We start from the raw sequence: 17083 nt of genomic DNA on the forward strand, positions 1-17083 counted from the left end.
AAAATAGCTCATAAATGAGGGATAGTACATTTGTACAGTTCCTTCTTCTTATGCAGGTGGTACCCTAGGCATTTTACATTTGCAAACTTCCATAATCCAGATATATTCTTGTAAGGCAAGAAGTTTTTTTTTAATTGAAGTATAGTCAAGTTTACAATGTTGTGTCAATTGCAAGGTGGGTTTTTTTGAATTTTGAATGGAGAAAATATTTTTTGAGGGGGTTAATTAAGTCTATTTATTTGTTTCATTTTTCTAAAATGAGGTACTGAGGATTGAGCCTAGGTCCTTGAACATGCTAAGCACGTGCTCTACCACTGAACTGTACCCTCCTCCCCAAAGCAAGTTTTCTTACCCATTATTCTGCACCTTAGGAGTTCAAATAAATTGGCGTTGAAATCCAGATATTTTGATCCTACTATGGTTCTTTGCATTATATCCTGCTGAGGGGTGGGGAAGCAGTTCCTTTATTCATTCATTTATTCAGCAGTTTTGAGCACCGACTTTGCATCAGGGCCTGCCTAGGTGCTTGGAAACAGAAAACAAGAAATGATCCTTTTCTGCAGGGGATGGAAGCCTAGACCAAAAGCTGGGTAATGTGATCTGAGCTTCAGTAGCCATGTGCAGACGCTGAGGACAAAATTATCCCCGATTTGCTTGGACTTCCCTTGCCTTCTGTCTGGTGCACACCAGGTCGCCTCATCCCAGTGAGGCCCGCAGCCCACAGCACAGTGTGTACATCGATTTACCCTCCCTTCTCGGCAGGGCCTGCAACATGAACGCCCCTGACTACGTGCAGTGCGCTGAGGACCACCAGACTCTCCCTATTGCGGTCCAACCCGTGGGGATCATCTTAGAGAATTTCTTTTGCATCTATAATGGAATCTCCTTGGTGAGCCAGATCAGACCGTGCGGCTCCCAGTGGGCACTCTGTATCTACTATAGGTATCTCTATGCGCCCGAGAATGGATGGAGTGACTTCCAGACCCACCGCAATGTCATGGGCCTTGTCACCATTACTGACTGCCTCTTGGCCAAGACCTTCTAGAAGCTCCACGCACAGAGGAGCTGTATGGCACCACACTCTACGACTCTCAGCTCTTTGTCTTTGTGCTGTATGGGGAGGTGGCCGAGCAGCCGCACACCGACGTGGCCTTCAATCTACGAGGACTGCAGGGTGGTGGAGAAGAGGATCGACGACTTCACTGAGTCACTCTTCATCTTGCCCAAGTCCAAGTGGCTGGATGGGGACCCCGAAAATTCTGGGGAGAAGACCCCCCTCCTCTACATCCTATTTGAGAAGGAGGACTTCGTGGGACTGGACACAGACAGCAGGCAAGTCAACCTGAAGGCCGGGCCACCCTGGCTGTGTGACAGATTGCTTCCCTACATCCAGAATGGGATCATCAAGGAGGAGGGCTTTCTTGTAGCCAAGGCGGGAAGGAGGTGTAGCCCGCCGGTTTTCAGACGTTTAAAACTAAATCCGCCTTTGTTTCAGAGAGATCCTTTTAGGGTTAGTGTGGACACTTACTCCCCCTTTTCAGCCAGGACACTTGGGGGGACCCCTGGAGTTGCTGTCCAATAGAGTAGCCACAGCTACTGTTGTTAGTAGTGCTGGGGAGGAGGCCGGTCTGAGCTGAGATGTGCTGTAGGTCAAATGCACATCAGACGCTGAAACTTGTCTAGTAAAAAGAATATAAACTATCTTGTTACTTTCTATATTGATTACACGTCAAAATGATAGTATTTTACATACAGTAGAATAAGTAAGGTCTGTTCTTAAAATCAGTTACTTGGTTTTTTTTTTTGTTACATTTTAAACGTGGCAACTGGGAAACGTTATTTACATGACTCTCATTTCATTCCTGTTGGACAGCCTGTCCTGGGACAGTTTCATCCCTTTGCTTATAAATGAGACTCTGAATCCCGAGACGCAGAACGAGGTGCTGGTTGAGCTCAGGGTGGAGCCGATGTCTCCTGCCTCCCAGGCCCAGCACCAGCACGGCTCAGGCCCTCTCCCCTGCCTGACAGCCACCATGCCAAGTTAGGACATCAGAAACACTGCCAGGGGCTTCCGAATTAGCTCCTTACGCAGGGAAAGGCGTGTCACGGTGTATGGGACACAGCAGGGAAAAATTCGTCCTCACTTTGTCCCTGTGATTAGGTCAAAGGCCCCACTCTGCCTTGGAAGTGCAGACGATCTCTTCTGGGCTGCCTAACCCCTCACCCTCTACTATGTTTCCCTGTGTATCTTTCAAGCTGTCCCTCGGGCAGAAGAGGGTGAGACATCTTTGCCGAGAGGTGGTCCCCCTTTACTGGGGAGAGTGAGGTGAGCTGTGTCCCCCCGGCCTTCGGCCTCGGGCCTTGAGTCTGGAGAGCGCTCATGGCGGTCCCACAGGTGACGGTCGGAGGACATGGCACGTGCTGCCGGGCCCGCTGTGCAGGAGGGGCTCTGTGATTCTCTGTGATTCTAAGGTCAGATTCTACTTTCTTGTTGTTGGTAAGATGGAGGAGAAGATGCCAGAGAATTGATAAAAAGAAAATCCACACCAGTCCTGTGAATGACAGACACAGGGGATCCGTGTCCCACCTGCGTGTGGTGCCTGGCGGGCTCTGGAATAATTTTCACTTCCTCCCCGGACATTCCTCTATGGCTTAAGGAAGGGGAGAGGCATGTCGTGGCCATGATCTGTACTTGTCCTCACAGGGCCCTGTGATCTACATGCCCACACTACACTTCTGCTCCTTGGAGATGAGGTGTCAGGTTTAGGAAACTGGGCACTGCTGAGGGCATAGCTGCCAGAACCGTGCTACACCAAGGCTGGCTCCGTTCACCTCACCTGTCACCTCCTGTTGAGTCCTAAGGCGTCATTCAAGGTAGGTGCATCGGTGCAATGAAAGCAGGGACCTCCTTCACCCCCTGGACAGACTGGTGGGTGATCAGTGGAAGCCTGGAGCCCTGCCCCAGCCCCACGCCAGTGCCTCCTATTTTGTCATAGGAGGCACTGGTGACATTTTTGCTCAGCAACTGCTTGGCTCTGATTCTGCAGAGCCAACAGAGAATGCCAGCTTGTTTTTGCCTTTTGAAGTCTGCCCTTGGGATTTGGCGGAGTAGCTGGATGTGTGCTTAGCCCATAGTGGTTGACACTGTCACCATTGTTTACCCAGAACCTCATGTACCAGGCGGCATGGCTGCCGGCATCAAAATACAGCAGCGCATTAAACCTCCCTCCTGGTGGGTCTGTCTGTTCTGGTACCATAAGGGCTCAGCCAGCATCTGAACGTCAGTGAGATAACGTGGCCAGTGAGCTCGGGTCAAGCACGTTCTCCTCCAGTGACTTTTACTCCATTGTTGCTTTTACTATTCCACAGTCATTAATTTTTTAAACAATGCTTTGGTTCAGGAGCAGAACCTAATTCTCCCCTGTTCCTCTTGGTGGGAGTGAGTAAAGTTGTCCAGCTTGAAATGCGACCACATTTTGTAGCTCAAAAGCTGTCTACACGCATCTAGGTGAAGTTTTGGTTTGGGGCGCTGACCACGTTGGGGTCCCCCGGCAGCATCGCTCCCCTCAGGCCCCTGCCTCCCCTGGATCAGGAGGTGAGGGTGGGTCTCACCGTCCCTGCGTCCCTGTCCTCATCACACTGACGTAATTTCTTGTAAATGCTGTCAAAGTCATTTTTGTTCTCGTGTGTTTCTAATTTTGGCTGTTCCTGTATTCCTTTTTCTATTTTCCTTTTTCCCTTATACCACCCCGTGAGCTTGTTGTTGGGTCTGAAAATGTGGGCTGTGCACACCCTGCATTGGAATAGCCAGATCGCCCTCTGTGCCGTCTCCATCGCTATAAAAAGCAAAAACTTAACAGTTGCCATGATTCGTATATTATCCTAGTCATCTTATTTTCTACTTTTTTGGAATTTTTGCTATGTTAGCACATCACCCACTGGAGTTTGATATCTGTTAAAGTCCTTGCTTTGAGGAACCTGTTAGTTCGTCCTTATATTTGGTAACAAATGCTCTCTTACTAATTTTGTTTATTTGTTTTGAAGAAGTGAGATGCGAATTGATTTAGGCAGCTGCTGAGGTATTTTTTTCATGGAGTATTTAAACTTGGAAAGTCAAAATCTGCAGCACCTTGCTTGATTCTGGCTTTTACACAAACGTGCTCGGCACACGGTTCCTGGCTGTCGCTGTGTGATGTGCGTGACGGCGCTTCCTGGCCGGCGGTCACTGGTGAGGAAGTGGCCACCACGGAGGTGACAGCTGCAGGGGACGCTGTTGGAGGAAGCAGTCACCGGTTTTTTGTTTTTTGGTTTTTTTTTTTGCATTCACCTTCCCAGTGCCATTTACTTTACTTTGCATTCATAGAGGGGCAGGAGCGGGCCTAAAACCATGCCACTCTTTTGTTCCCTTTATGAGGCTGGTTTTTCTAAGTATCAGGAAAACATTGCCTTGTCCTAAGTAACTGGTTCACTTGGATCTGGTGGACACAGGGACCGCTAAAGGGGACCGTAGCTTCCTCTCTGCTTCAGCCAGTGGGCATTCAGAGCTGGGTCTGTGGTTTGCCTCAGCAGCCGTGCAGGCCTCCCTGCACCGGCCTTTACTTTTACCCCTTTTTGGCAGTAAATAGCTGACTCTGTGTCTGTTGCAGCTGATGTCCACCACTGACGGCCGTGTGGTTATTTTGCGGTAGTGAGTCTCCAACACCCCTGTCAGCCGTGAAGGGACCTTGCATTCTCACCCCGACCCTGGTTCATCTCACCCAGGGAAAGGGCTTGGCCACCACCGTCATGCTGGACATGAGGCCTTGTTTCTCCTTTCATGCTCTGGTCCAAATGTGGACACTTCATCCTTCACTGACTTGGTCTCGCTTGAGACAGTCCAGACTTTCTGAAAGAGTCCATCACATTCTGGGGGGGAACAGAACAGAAGTAAGAGTCGCAAGTAGGAGTCTAGGCTGTCTGGGTTGGCAAATGCAGGCTGGGATCTGTGATGGCCGGTCTGTGCCCTGGAAACTGGCCTTTCCCGTGGCTCCCGAGAGAAAAGGGGTCAGAGCGAGAACAGACTTGCCTGGGTTCCTACCATCCTCATCTGCTCACTGACAGGAGTGTCAGCTAACTAGGAGCTCCCCCAGACCTCGGGCCCTTCAAACCTCAGATCACGGGAGATCCTTGAGTCCCTTCTTCTGGTCCTTCTTTGTGAGAATCCAGTGCCTTCTGAGGTGACTGGCAGCAGGAGATGCCTCCCCCTCCAGGGAACTCCCTTCGGAGGACTGTGACTCAGTGCACCTTGCTGTGAGCTTGTGGGTTTCCATCGTGCTCCCTGCAGAACCAGACTTGAGACTGGCTTAGCGACAGAAATAACAAGACTGATTCCAGGGCAGGGCCAGGTGGAGGGAACAGTGGAAATTGAATGTGACCTCAAACACCTAGGTGGGTGCTGGGGCTGTTACTAAAATGGGGAGCCTGGGAGGTACCTGCCAGGAATCGAAGTCTAGAGTAAATGGTGGACATAAGGCCTTTTTTTGACATATGGCATTTTTAAGATGCCATTTGTCATCCAAGTTAGGACTTCCAAGAGGCACTCGTGTCTATGAGCCTGGGGCTCAGGTGAAGGAGCCGGACTAGAGATACACATTGGGATTCGTCATTCTTAGCTGGTGTTCACAGCCGTGCAAGTGGATCAGCTCATCTCAAGAGGTGCAGACTGTGTCTGAGGGGGGGCAGGGCTGTGCCTGGTTTGGAGGAAAGCCCGGACCATGCAGCTTTGGTGTGTCAGTCAGCGGCGTTTGTGATTTTCAGAGCAATGGCATTTATCCTTAAGGTTCTGGGGGGTGGGCAGGGCCACACAGGAAGAAATCTGAAGAGAGGGTTTTGGCCACGTGTGCGCGTCTTGGGACGATCCAGAGGCTGCAGGGTCCAGAAGGGGAAACTCCTCAGAAGCTGGAGTCGGAGTGGGGAGTTGGGAGAATGTAGTCACACTCTCCTGTGATGAAGGGAGGGAGGCCTAGGGAGTCCGCACCCTAGCGGACTCTCTTTCCCACGAACAAAAGGCAATCAGACAGAAGATTTGAGGTAAGAAGGGATGGGCGTTGGGAGAGGAGCCAACCTGGAGAACGGTGGTTGAACAATTCTTGAATAGTCTCCCTGAAACATAGAGTTAAAAAAACCCAGACTCTTAAGAATATTGATAGTGACTGGGGAGGAGGCAGTTGTTTTTCTGACCTCCTAAGGGTAAGGTATGTATCCGGGGATATACAGAAGAATCGGGCAGTCTGTTCCTGGGGCTTCACCCTTACCAGGGGGAACAGTGCAAGTTTAAAGGGGGAGAAGGGCAGCGGAGGGAAACTAGCCAGGTCCCGTGTCACGTACCAGTCGGCCGCCCTACTTGCGTGTTGCATTCACATCCATGCCTCCCAAGTGGGCGGTGGCAGCCCCGTTTTGAAGATTGGGAAGCCTCCTCAGAGGTTTAAGGAATTGGTTCATTTAGCAGCTAGTAAATGCTGTAGCAGGATTCCAGCAGGGCCTTGTCAGACTTCAAGGGCATGTTCTCTCTACTAATTCCGGTTGTACCCGAAATGGTGAAGTGAGTCAGTTTCGGAGCCTTTCAGAGAAAGTACGCTTTAAGTGCCTCAGGACTGTTGCACAAAGCTCAGTGTTCTTTCATGGTTCGGAACCACCGCAGTGCTTTTTGCCCCACAGATGTAAGGTCTTACTCCTTTGACGATGGCGTGGTTGTAAATGACATACAGGTGCAAAACCACACTTAGCAGCTTCTGAAGGGAAACTCTCCTGTTCTCCCTTGATCGGCTTTCTTCCACGGGATGTAACTGTGCTGCAGCTAAGGCCTGAGCTTTCCGTATGGAGTGAGGGTTTGATATCCAAATTTAGCATAAAACAGTCAGATGGAGAAAATCGAAGATGACAATATATTTTGGGGTTTCATTAGACAAGACATACTATCTGTTAATGGCTCATAAAGCTAATGAAATTGAGTACAGAACATTGCATTTCTTACTTTCTACTGAGAGCTGTCTTCCAACATAAGGTTCTCTGCTTTGGAACTTCAGCTCAGCCACTAGGGCGCCTGTCATTGTGTTGGTGTGATTGCATTTACACAGTGCATGTAATCTGGGCTTCCTTAGCCCCAAACACTCCAGTGCAGAATCATAGGCTGTAGCCATCACTTAGTTATACAAATACTTCTAAAACTATATGATACCAAAATAAATAAATAAATAAAAATAAAGAGAGAGAGGGAGATTGCCTTTATCAAAGTTCCTTTGGATTTTAACTGCAAAGTGTTGTTGAGCAGCTCTGGTTTCCTTTGGATATGAATATATACATTTCTTTGCATGTAACTTGGATTTCAGGCTTGAACACCAAGCTCTTGTTTTCCATGAGCCACAAAAATCATAGCCAAATGACACACGTATGAAACAGTTTATTCTTTTTATCTGAGACAGAATCCTTGAATTTGGGACTTGAGCGGCGACTTTCCTGTTTGCTCTTCCCACCCCTCTTGTCACCTCACTCCTTTTTCCCACGTGGCCTCCAAGAGGTCATGGTCTCATAGGAGCAGGTGGACAAATACCAGTTGGTCGCCAAGCAGTGCTGCTGTAGATGGAGCCCAGCCAAGAGCTAAAGGACATCATCAGGGAGGACTTCCTGGAAGAAATTGGCTCTACATTCAGTTCTGGGGACAGAGTAAGAGTCAGCCAGGGGAAGGAATCAAGAGGGTGACTCAGGTGGCAGGAGCAGCCCGGGTAGAGGCCTGGAGGCTTGTGGGGTGGGGACTCGGGGAGACTGCCCTGTGTGGTCCAGGGTGGTGGGTGACCCTGCTTTGAAGGACACTGGAGAGGGCCTAGGGGTGGAGGGCTTTGGAGGAGCTTGGTTTTTACTAGAACTGACACAGAAGAGGCAGTGAAGGGTGTCAGCAGGAAGTGACCCTTAGGAGAGCAGCTCTGCCTGTCCTTTTGAGTCCCACCCCTTCATTCTTTTATTCACAACACACGCAATTCTGAGTGTCTAGGGGAGAGGGGGTGGACCCACAGTAGTAAGCAAAATGTACTTGCTTCTTGAGAGCTTAGCAGTGTCAGAAGTTGACTTAGATTAAAATGTTTTATTAACACAGCAGGGCACCTAATCCAAAGTGCGGAGGTTGGAGGGAAGGAAGACTTCCTTGACAAACAGTTAAAATGAGCCTGGAGGCTAGTGGGAAGTAGCAGCAGGTCACGGGGCCCCTGAGGTCACTGGGGACCTGGTACTGAGGTGAGGATGGACAAGCAGGGTCGGGGGTGGGGCTAGAACTCTACCAGGGAGCCTCTGATGGGTTTGAAGTGGGGGAGATGTAATCAAATTTGTGCTTTGGGAAGGCTGCCTTGGCTGTGTGTGTGTGTGTGTGTGTGTGTGTGTGTGTGTGTGTGTAGCGGGGAAGAGGGGGAGGGTGTCACCAACTGGGAGGGTCATTAGAAGACCATTCACAGGCTCGGAGGCCACCAGTGGGAGAGGGGCGTCGGGACTGCTTGGGGACCGCAGGGGCAGAGTGGATGCCGGGTTTCCTTGTGTGGAGGGCTTGTTAGCGGGGTCGCTCTAGTGACACCTTGTGGCTGGAAGTAAACAGATGGAGGCCGCCAGGTGGACTTACCTCTTCTCTCCTTCCCTGCCTTGTGTGATGATCTTAGCTCTGCCAACATATGGAACAGAAGAGCTAAGTTCCAGAGTAGCCCAGGACTTTGCTGGGCTCGTTCAAGTGAGAGCAGATAGGATTTAGGCTTGTGTTGAGATCTGTAAGTTAACTTAGCTAGAAACGTCCTGTCTTTTGGATTTTCATAGGGGTAGTAATTCTTGATAAAGATTGCTTTCTTGGTGAGAGGAAATTTAATACAACTGATGTCTTTCTCAAAAAATATCTTATCTTTTAAGAAATTTAATATTCAAAATAATAGGAATATTTTAAAATGATAAACTAAGGCTTTCGTGTAGTTTCTTTGGTTTCTGAGTTGATGTGTAGGTAGACCCTTTGCATTACATAATAGCACATCTTTGACAGTATTTAAAGAGCTGTTAGTGAGCGCCCCCAATTTGAAAGCATCATTAAAGCTTGCTCTGAAATAGTGAAGTCATATAGGTCTTGTTTGCAGAAGCCAGATATTTGGTTTATAATCTGCAGCATAGCTCCCTTTATAAAATAATAATAGATTCAAAATTAACAAAGTGGAAAATAATTGATTTTTTTAAAAAAATGAAACATAAACTTTCTTGTGCTATTGTTGCAACTGGAAATTTTGAAAAGAAAAATCCTATTGTAATATCATCTAAGTGAAATACATATATGTCTGTCACATTTGAATAGTAACTGCACAGTGGTTTTTGAAGTCAGGATCATTCCAGCTCAGATACTGGCAGTGATGGTTGCTGGTTTTCAATGGAAGAGCCTAAATTTGCTTTCTTAGCTTTATTCTTTTCTTTTCTTATATTTTCTTTTCTTTTCTTTTCTTCTCTTTTCTTTTCTTTTCTCTCTCTCTTTTTTTTTTTTTTTTTTTTGGGTAGTGCGAGGGTTGAGTAGTGCTGTGCCAGCATGATTTGGGGGCAATTTGTGGGCAGATGTCGTGCAGCAGCAGTGAGATATTTCCATGCATTTTACTTTCCGGACATCACCAGGGAACATGTGTGGTTTGTGCCTGCAGGATGGGATGCTGCAGGACTCCCTGGTCCATCAATGTTATGTCTTGGAGCTGCTCCGGTCAGTGAATGATTTTCTGTGGCTTGGAGCTAATGTGGTCTGATGCAGATGATCAGATGTGTAACTAAAGTACTGTTACTTGAAATAAGAGAAAAGCTAGCAAAAATGTCTCTAAAATACAGGATGAGGGAGGAGAATTGGCTGAGCTGCTTGCAGTGGGGAATATTCTCAGGTGACTCCCTCACTGTGTCTCCTGTCACTATCCCCCACAGCCCTGCATGGCAGTCCTACTGAAGCAACCATGCACTTTCTCAGAAACGCGCTGAATTTCCTTGTGTCTCTGATTGTTCACTTTTTTTTTTGAAAGCACATCTTGCCCTTTGCTTAAATGCCATCCCTGCTAGCCACCACTTACACTCATTCTTCTGGACCTCGTCCATATATAGCTGCTGAATGAAAGAACAAAATGTAGTATCTCCATTTAGTGGAATATTATTCAGACATAAGAGTGAATAAAAAAGAAAAAATAAATAAAGGGGAATATGAAAAAAGCCATCTGCTCTGGGTAGTCCACCCTGACTGCTCAACCCGGCCTTTTCCCTTTGAAACCCCACCCCTTATACCCCACTCTAACTATTTTTGATAGTATTTACCACCTTCTAATAAAGTTTAACATTTTCAAAAAAAAAGAGACATGCTGATACCACTTCAACATGGGAAAGCCTTGATAACAGCACGTTAACTGAAAGGAACCAGACACAAACGGCCACATATTGTTGATTTCAGTGATCTTAGAAATGCCCAGAATTGGCTCATGCAGTGGCAGAGAGCAGATGATGGTTGCAAGGGGCTGGGTGGAGGGGGGTTGTGGAGTGACTGCTAGTGACAGGGGTGTTCTATTGGGGTGATGAAGTGTTCTGGAAATAGATGGTGGTGAGGGCTGCACAACCGTGAGTGTGCAGAAGACTGCTGAGCGCTGTCTCTGGGAGTGCTTGTTGTTGGGGCGGCTTTATTTTGTTCTCATCCTGTAATGTGAAGGGTCATCTTGTGCTGAGACCATTCAACTCCTGTGAGTGGTAAGGCTAAGAGACTTTGCAGAGTCATGTTTCTTTTTTCCCCCTTGCTGAGTGTAGGCAAAAATGGTTTAAGCCTGAGAAAGTGCTCCATATGCAGAAATGTCTTTCAGTTTTGGCTGGTGTAAAAATCTTGTGAGCTTTTTAATCATTTAGGACAGTCTGTAGGGGGAAACAGCCTGTGAAGCCTGGGTGAGACTTGGAAGAGCCGCGCTACCCTCCCAGACACGGGTGGGGATTTCACCCCCATTCAGGCAGTGAAGGGCCAAGACCCGTGAGAGGAGTTGACAGTCATGAATATTTATGTGTATCCGCTGCTTCATCTTGGATATTAATTTCTAGCTGAGTCATTTTGTGGCGGCAGCCTCATCCTACATCAGGAATTTATAGTATCTGCTCTTTGAGGTGAAGAGCTGACAGACTTGATTATTTAACAGTCTATCTTGTATTGATATCTCAGATTCCTTTGTCAATCGCAAAACAGCAGAAATACAGACGTCCTTTAATGCCGATGTGACCTGGAGCAGGTTTAGTTTCTGTACCTCAGTGACCTTATCTGCGTGTGGGGAAGATGATAACAGTGCTTCCCTCAGAGGGGCTGGTGAGAGGAGACTGAGAAGCACAAATGGAAGACTTACACGAGATGCTCATGAATGACAAAATTTAGTGCTCTCAGCCTGGTGAGGCCTCAGGGGCAGAGATGTCAGAACAGAGCAGTCCTAGCCGGAGTTCGATCCGCATTGGCAGGTTTTATGATCACTATCACCACTGTGGGTTATCAGGTAGTTTTAAGACTTGGTAATATGAATTCATGTATAATGTTAAAGACTAGACAACTCAGATCCGGTTTACATAGTTCTCAAGATTTCCTGTGAGAAATGGATATTTTTTCCCCATCTTAAATCTGAGTGGATTCTCTAAAAAAATTCTGTAGTCCTCCATCTTTTTCCTTTAATTCTCCTTTTTTTTAAATAAAAGTTTTTAAATGGAGTTACTGGGGACTGAACTGAGGGCCTCATGCGTGCTGAGCACATACTCTCTCAACTGAGGTATACTCTCCCCCATAATTTTTTTAAACTTTACTTTCTTAGTATTCAGAGGTTAGAGGCCTCTAATTCTTTTTTTGGAGACTTGTCCATAAACCGGTAAATCTAAAATTAATGGACAAAATTTGGTTTATTAAAAAAACATTAGAACTTTTATCAATCCATTCAAAAGGAAATGCTTATTGAGTTAAAATGTTTCTCCTTTATGGTGATTTCTAATTTTTGGTCTAGCTTAACTTATTAAAAGTAATCCTCATCATCATAATGACCAAGCTTGCTGTGAGTGGACACCTACCAAAGGCTAAACTGTTTTTCTCATGTTTTACTTCAAAGCAGGTGTTTGACGGTAGGTATCAATGTCTCCTTTTTGCAGCTGAGGGATTGAGAGGTGGGCAGCTTGTCCCAAATCAAACGCAGCTGGCGGTGCCTAGCTCGGTGCTGGAACCCAGGCTGCACAGGATGCATTCTCAATTTCTCCTCTGATCAGCCTCCCGTTGAGTGGTTTCCCGAACTCCTGTGAGTCCATAAATGACCGATTTTGGCGATCTCAGCCTGATGAGGCCTTCAAAGGAGAGACACCAGTGAGAATGTGAGACAGAGTGGCATAAATTAAAATTGTACATTTTCACAAATGTTGCATTCTCAGGTAATGACTTAAATAGTTTATGTTTTCTTTATATTAGTGCTATGTAAGCACTAAAAACAAAACATTAAAAATGATTATAGTGCAAAATAGGAGTGGGCTTTGAAAGTCCAATCATTGCTAATGATGTTGCTTGTTTTTCTCTAGTGGTGCTTATTGACAGAATAATTTACAGTGACTGAATTTGTTTTATGTATGTAGTCTTAGTATGGAGGAAAAGTTTGTCAGTGCATATTGAAAGTAAAATCTTTACTCTTTTCTTTCCTGATGATAAATATGTACGTTGTTTCCATGGCTTAAGTATATTTCCTCATTTGTGAAATTTGAGTGATGCCGTTTACCATGTCTGACTGTGAGAGGTAGACGCCTTGTATACAAAGCATCCAAAAGCTGCTTAGTAAAAATGTGCTGTCACAATGACAGATAGTTTAGAAGGATTAACTGTGAATACTAAAGAGGGTGGCTTGTTTCTGATGCATATTCAATATGGATATATATGAATATGGCTTAAAGTAACAAGGATTCAGGGTTTTGTGTGTGTGTGTGCGTGCAGTATGAAGTTTTAATGAAATCTGTATCATTCTATTGAGACAGGGACTAGTTAAATTGACTTAAGCAGACGACCTTGAAGATTATTTACACAGAATGTGTATTGTTACAACTCAGTGTTCATGCCGCCGTGTAACTATACACTCAGACATTTAAATTCGTAGGACTCTGACCAGAAGCATTAAGTTTAGAAAAATCCACATTGATCATTTTCAGGGAATAAGCTTCTCTCTTTTGTGATTAAAGAAAATTTTGATTTATTTTTCTGCACTCTTAATAGGTTTTAAAATATCAAAACATTGATTTGACATGTCAGCTTTTTTAATAGAAAAAAGCTCATGCTGTTTTAATATGTAAATAAATGTTTTTGTATTTCAATACACTTCTATGATTTCCTGGCTCTTTGAGAAGTATTTTGCAAGATACTTAGATTACCTCCTGTTGGAAAAATACAGACATGACTTTTATGAATATAGGCCTAGTACAGGTCTGTTGGTTTTTGCTACAGTGCAAGACATGAGGACTAGGAGAGCAGTATGTGCTACATAAGCTTTTAGTTATCTGATTCTTTTTTCTGATCCACAGGCAATTTTTGTGTTGCACCTTTCCAGGCAACCAGGAAGGCCTTTTAAGCCATAGGTGGCGCTGTTGCACCTTCTTACAGTCTTAACTTTCCTGTTTGTAAAGGAAGTCTTAAACAACGTTTTTTGTTTTTTTTTTTTTTTTGATTCCTTTGCTTAGTGCTTCAGGGTAGCACAATGTCCATTATGTCTGGCTACCTGGAAATATTATTCTGCTTATGTCTTAGTTTTATTCTATCATCTCGCTGTGAACATTTCAGACTTCCTGTGCAAACAGTTGCAACATCGGACTTTTCTTGCAGTGTTAGAAACCAGTGAGCCGGGATTTTATAAAAGAGCTAGAAGCGGCCTCTGGAGCACCTTAAAGCTGAAAAGTGTACTGAGTTCCCTAAGTATTATCCCCACCGCTGTGTGTCAATGGGTGGTAGGAGATTTGGTACATATACAAAGGGGTGTGGTGTTTTGACTTGGGTTTGCGTGCACGCGCTGCCACTGAGCTACGTGATCCTGAGTCAGTTCTTTCTGAGTTTTTCCCTCGTCTGTGAGATGGGGACACTCATTTCTGCTTTGTAGAATTGTGAGAATTAGAAATTATGTAAAGTGTTTAGCACAGTGTGTATGACAAGAGGGCTCATAATCTTAACTGCTGTTTGGTGTGAAGCCATCATTTGATAGTCTTTGGCAATTACTGAGAAACAGGAAAATAAAAAAAGCTGGTTTTATGATGAAAGATATTTGAGGAGGTTCCATAGTTCCTATACACATAATTTAGCATCAGCAGAGTCAGGACAGTTAGACAGTCGCCCTGAACCAATGTTAAGCCACAGAATTTTTGTTACTTCATATATGTTGGGGCTTAAGGGGACCCAATACTTATACACATGTTGTGTCCAGCAGCCAACTGAGAGATGACAAAGAAGAACAGGCAGGCGATAAATGTCTCCTTTATTACTGATGAAGCCACGTTCTCCATGAAATTCAGGGCTGTGGGAGAGTGAGTGTCATGACACTATGTCCCAGAATTAGAGACTTACGCAGTCCCAGGTAACTCTGGGCCACAGCGAGCATTCCCTTGAGAGATTCTGACCCATAATGCACAGGACTGTCTTGCCATGGAACTGAGCATCCCGGGTGCTTCCTAAGGGTGGCCAACACTGGAGGGGAAGGAAAGCTTTCATATGCCCTGCTTGTCTCCCCGGACTCACACCTCAATCTGTTAGTGTGAGGAGGGCTAGCCGTGGGCCAGTGGTCAGGGGTGTGAAGGGAGAAGCAGTCTCCCATGGACCAGAGGAGTGGGGAGGAGGGAATCCCCCCTCAGTTTAAACAGGTGGTGGCTTGAAACAGAAGGGTGCTCCTCAAGAGTTTATAAGAGGGGAAATAAGGATTTCCTTTGGGACTCAGAATAGTCATGAAACACAGAAGATGATTAGATGGGAGACTTGTAAATCACTTTCTTGTTAAATTGAAATTTGTTGGGCACCAAAAATGTGCTACATTCTGTTCTGAGAGTTTTACAGAAATGAATCCTCCAATTTTCACAACAAGTGAGTAAGAAAGATTTGATTGTTATCCCAGGTTTACAGTGTGGAAATTGAGGCACACAGAGGGTAAGTAATTTGGCCAAGGTAACAGAGCTAGTAAGTGGCAGAGCTGGGATTTAAATCCTGGCTATCTGGTTTCCAGGCTCCCAGGGATGGGCTTTGGGTGTTTACAGGTATCTGCATCCCTGGATCTCTGTACCTCTGCATCAGTTAGACCAGAAAGGATAGGGAAAGTGGAGTTATACAGGTGCTCACTGTCGTGTCTCAGCCACTGTCCATGGAGTGTGCCCTGTGATTGGCATTAATTGTTTTCCAGGCAGTAGATCTGTTCTTATAACAGAAATTTAGTCCATTGAGTTAATCTAGAAACCCTTCCTGCTCTGCTTCAGTCCACGCTTGCCATGTGACTGCCTGCCCGAGATTGGGCCGTGGAGGAGAATCTGTACTCATGGTTGAACTCTGATATTTCAATCTGGTTTGTAGTTTCACATCTCCTGTTACATTAATAAATTAAATTTCTGGTTTTTTTGCATCAGTGTGTCATAAGTTTGCTTAATGTGAAACCAGTCCATGGGAGCCCAGGGGTGCTGAGGGTATAATTTCTGAGCATGTGGCATTTCTACCCGTGCAGAAATGGCTGGAGGATGTCCACCTTCCTCACTGATTTCTCCCAGCAGCAGGGTCCTCTCCCACCCCCGGATGTGAGGATGGGATCTCTCTGAGTAGGCCATTCAGAGGCCGAGTCCACCAATCAGATGAAGTACCTGGAAGTGGGTTTAATAGAAGAAAAGGGCTTCCAGGTAGTCCGATGGGCTGTTTGAGTCCGTTTGGTGAAAAGATGTCCACTGTCTGTGGTTGAGCTGCTTCTTTGCTGTTTAAAAGTCTGTATTACATGAAGGGATTTTAAAAAGCAGAAAGGTGTGATTTCAGGTGGTACATCCGCACCGGTGAGTAGTGCTGGATGACCGCCTGTGTGAGGAATAGACAGTCTTACAAACTTCATAAAACAGCTTTTAAAGCTCTTCCATCTGAGTGCACTTCGTATGGGGTCCAGTTCATGACTGGTCGCGCTGAGAGGGCACGTAACTGATGATGGCAGAAAGGACACGGAGGCATCAAAAAGGTCCCAGACATGTTCTGTGTTTAGAGGATGGGGCACAGAGTAATATATTTGAGCCGGTTTTTCATTGAACACTTTTGAGTATTTTCTAGGACTCCCCAATCCCCCATGGTTCCATGCAGCTGGGTGTCCCCTCAGTGCAGCTCTGTCAGCGCTTGCCCTGGGCTGACGCGGTGTCACGGGGAGCAGGACGGTCAGTGTCCCCGGCTCCTCCGAGCTCCGTCTCCTCATCCGCAGAGCCGGGTTTCTCATCCGTGTCTACTTAGTAGGATTGCTGAGAATCACACGTGATGGTTGTCAGGTGTGATTTGTGGTTGTCTCTGTGATTGGCGTATAGTCAATATTTGATAGAAACACTTGTTTTTTATTATAATTGTGGCTCCTAGATTGCAGTGGTTTTTAGTCTGCATTTATTTTTTTATATAAATTTATTCTTATTTTTAAGTAAGCACTTGTATTTATTTATTTTCATGAAGGTACAGGGGATTGAAGCCAGGAACATGTGCGTGCACAACAGGTGCTCTACAATGGAGTAATACCCACCCTCCTTGTCTGCACTTAAAAATAAATATTTCAATACACAAAATATTTCTTAAACACCATCATGGGTCCTATTTTCTGCATAGACAATTGAATACATATGCCATCTCAATAAGAATAAATGTCATAGGGACATACCTTTCTAAATCTGTTTACGTGTTTTAAAACGATCATAGCTAGTGAAAAACACGAGTCTTGGATCCACTACTTCTTAGGGTCTGCTTTGCCATCATGGGGAATTACATTCTACAGAGAAGGCTAATTGGATCTCATTGATATTTGGATGATTTTGCAATGTTCAAGGCTTTCAA

The 17083-nt window shown here is 45.6% G+C and overlaps 1 protein-coding gene and 1 long non-coding RNA gene across 2 annotated transcripts in view; both read left to right on the forward strand.

The window, feature by feature from the left end:
- The window catches only part of LOC140698397 (uncharacterized), a 39828-nt gene that overhangs the window by 7415 nt on the left and 15330 nt on the right, over positions 1-17083 (forward strand). The gene's annotated exons all lie outside the window — the stretch shown is intronic.
- LOC140698404 (uncharacterized) lies at positions 1090-12401 on the forward strand. Its single transcript, XR_012076188.1, has 3 exons — positions 1090-1332; positions 2705-2874; positions 12286-12401. It is a non-coding gene; the product is annotated as an uncharacterized lncRNA (long non-coding RNA).

The sequence above is a fragment of the Vicugna pacos genome, chromosome 9 (assembly GCF_048564905.1).
Source record: "Vicugna pacos chromosome 9, VicPac4, whole genome shotgun sequence".
In the NCBI taxonomy this organism is placed as follows: Eukaryota; Metazoa; Chordata; class Mammalia; order Artiodactyla; family Camelidae; genus Vicugna; species Vicugna pacos.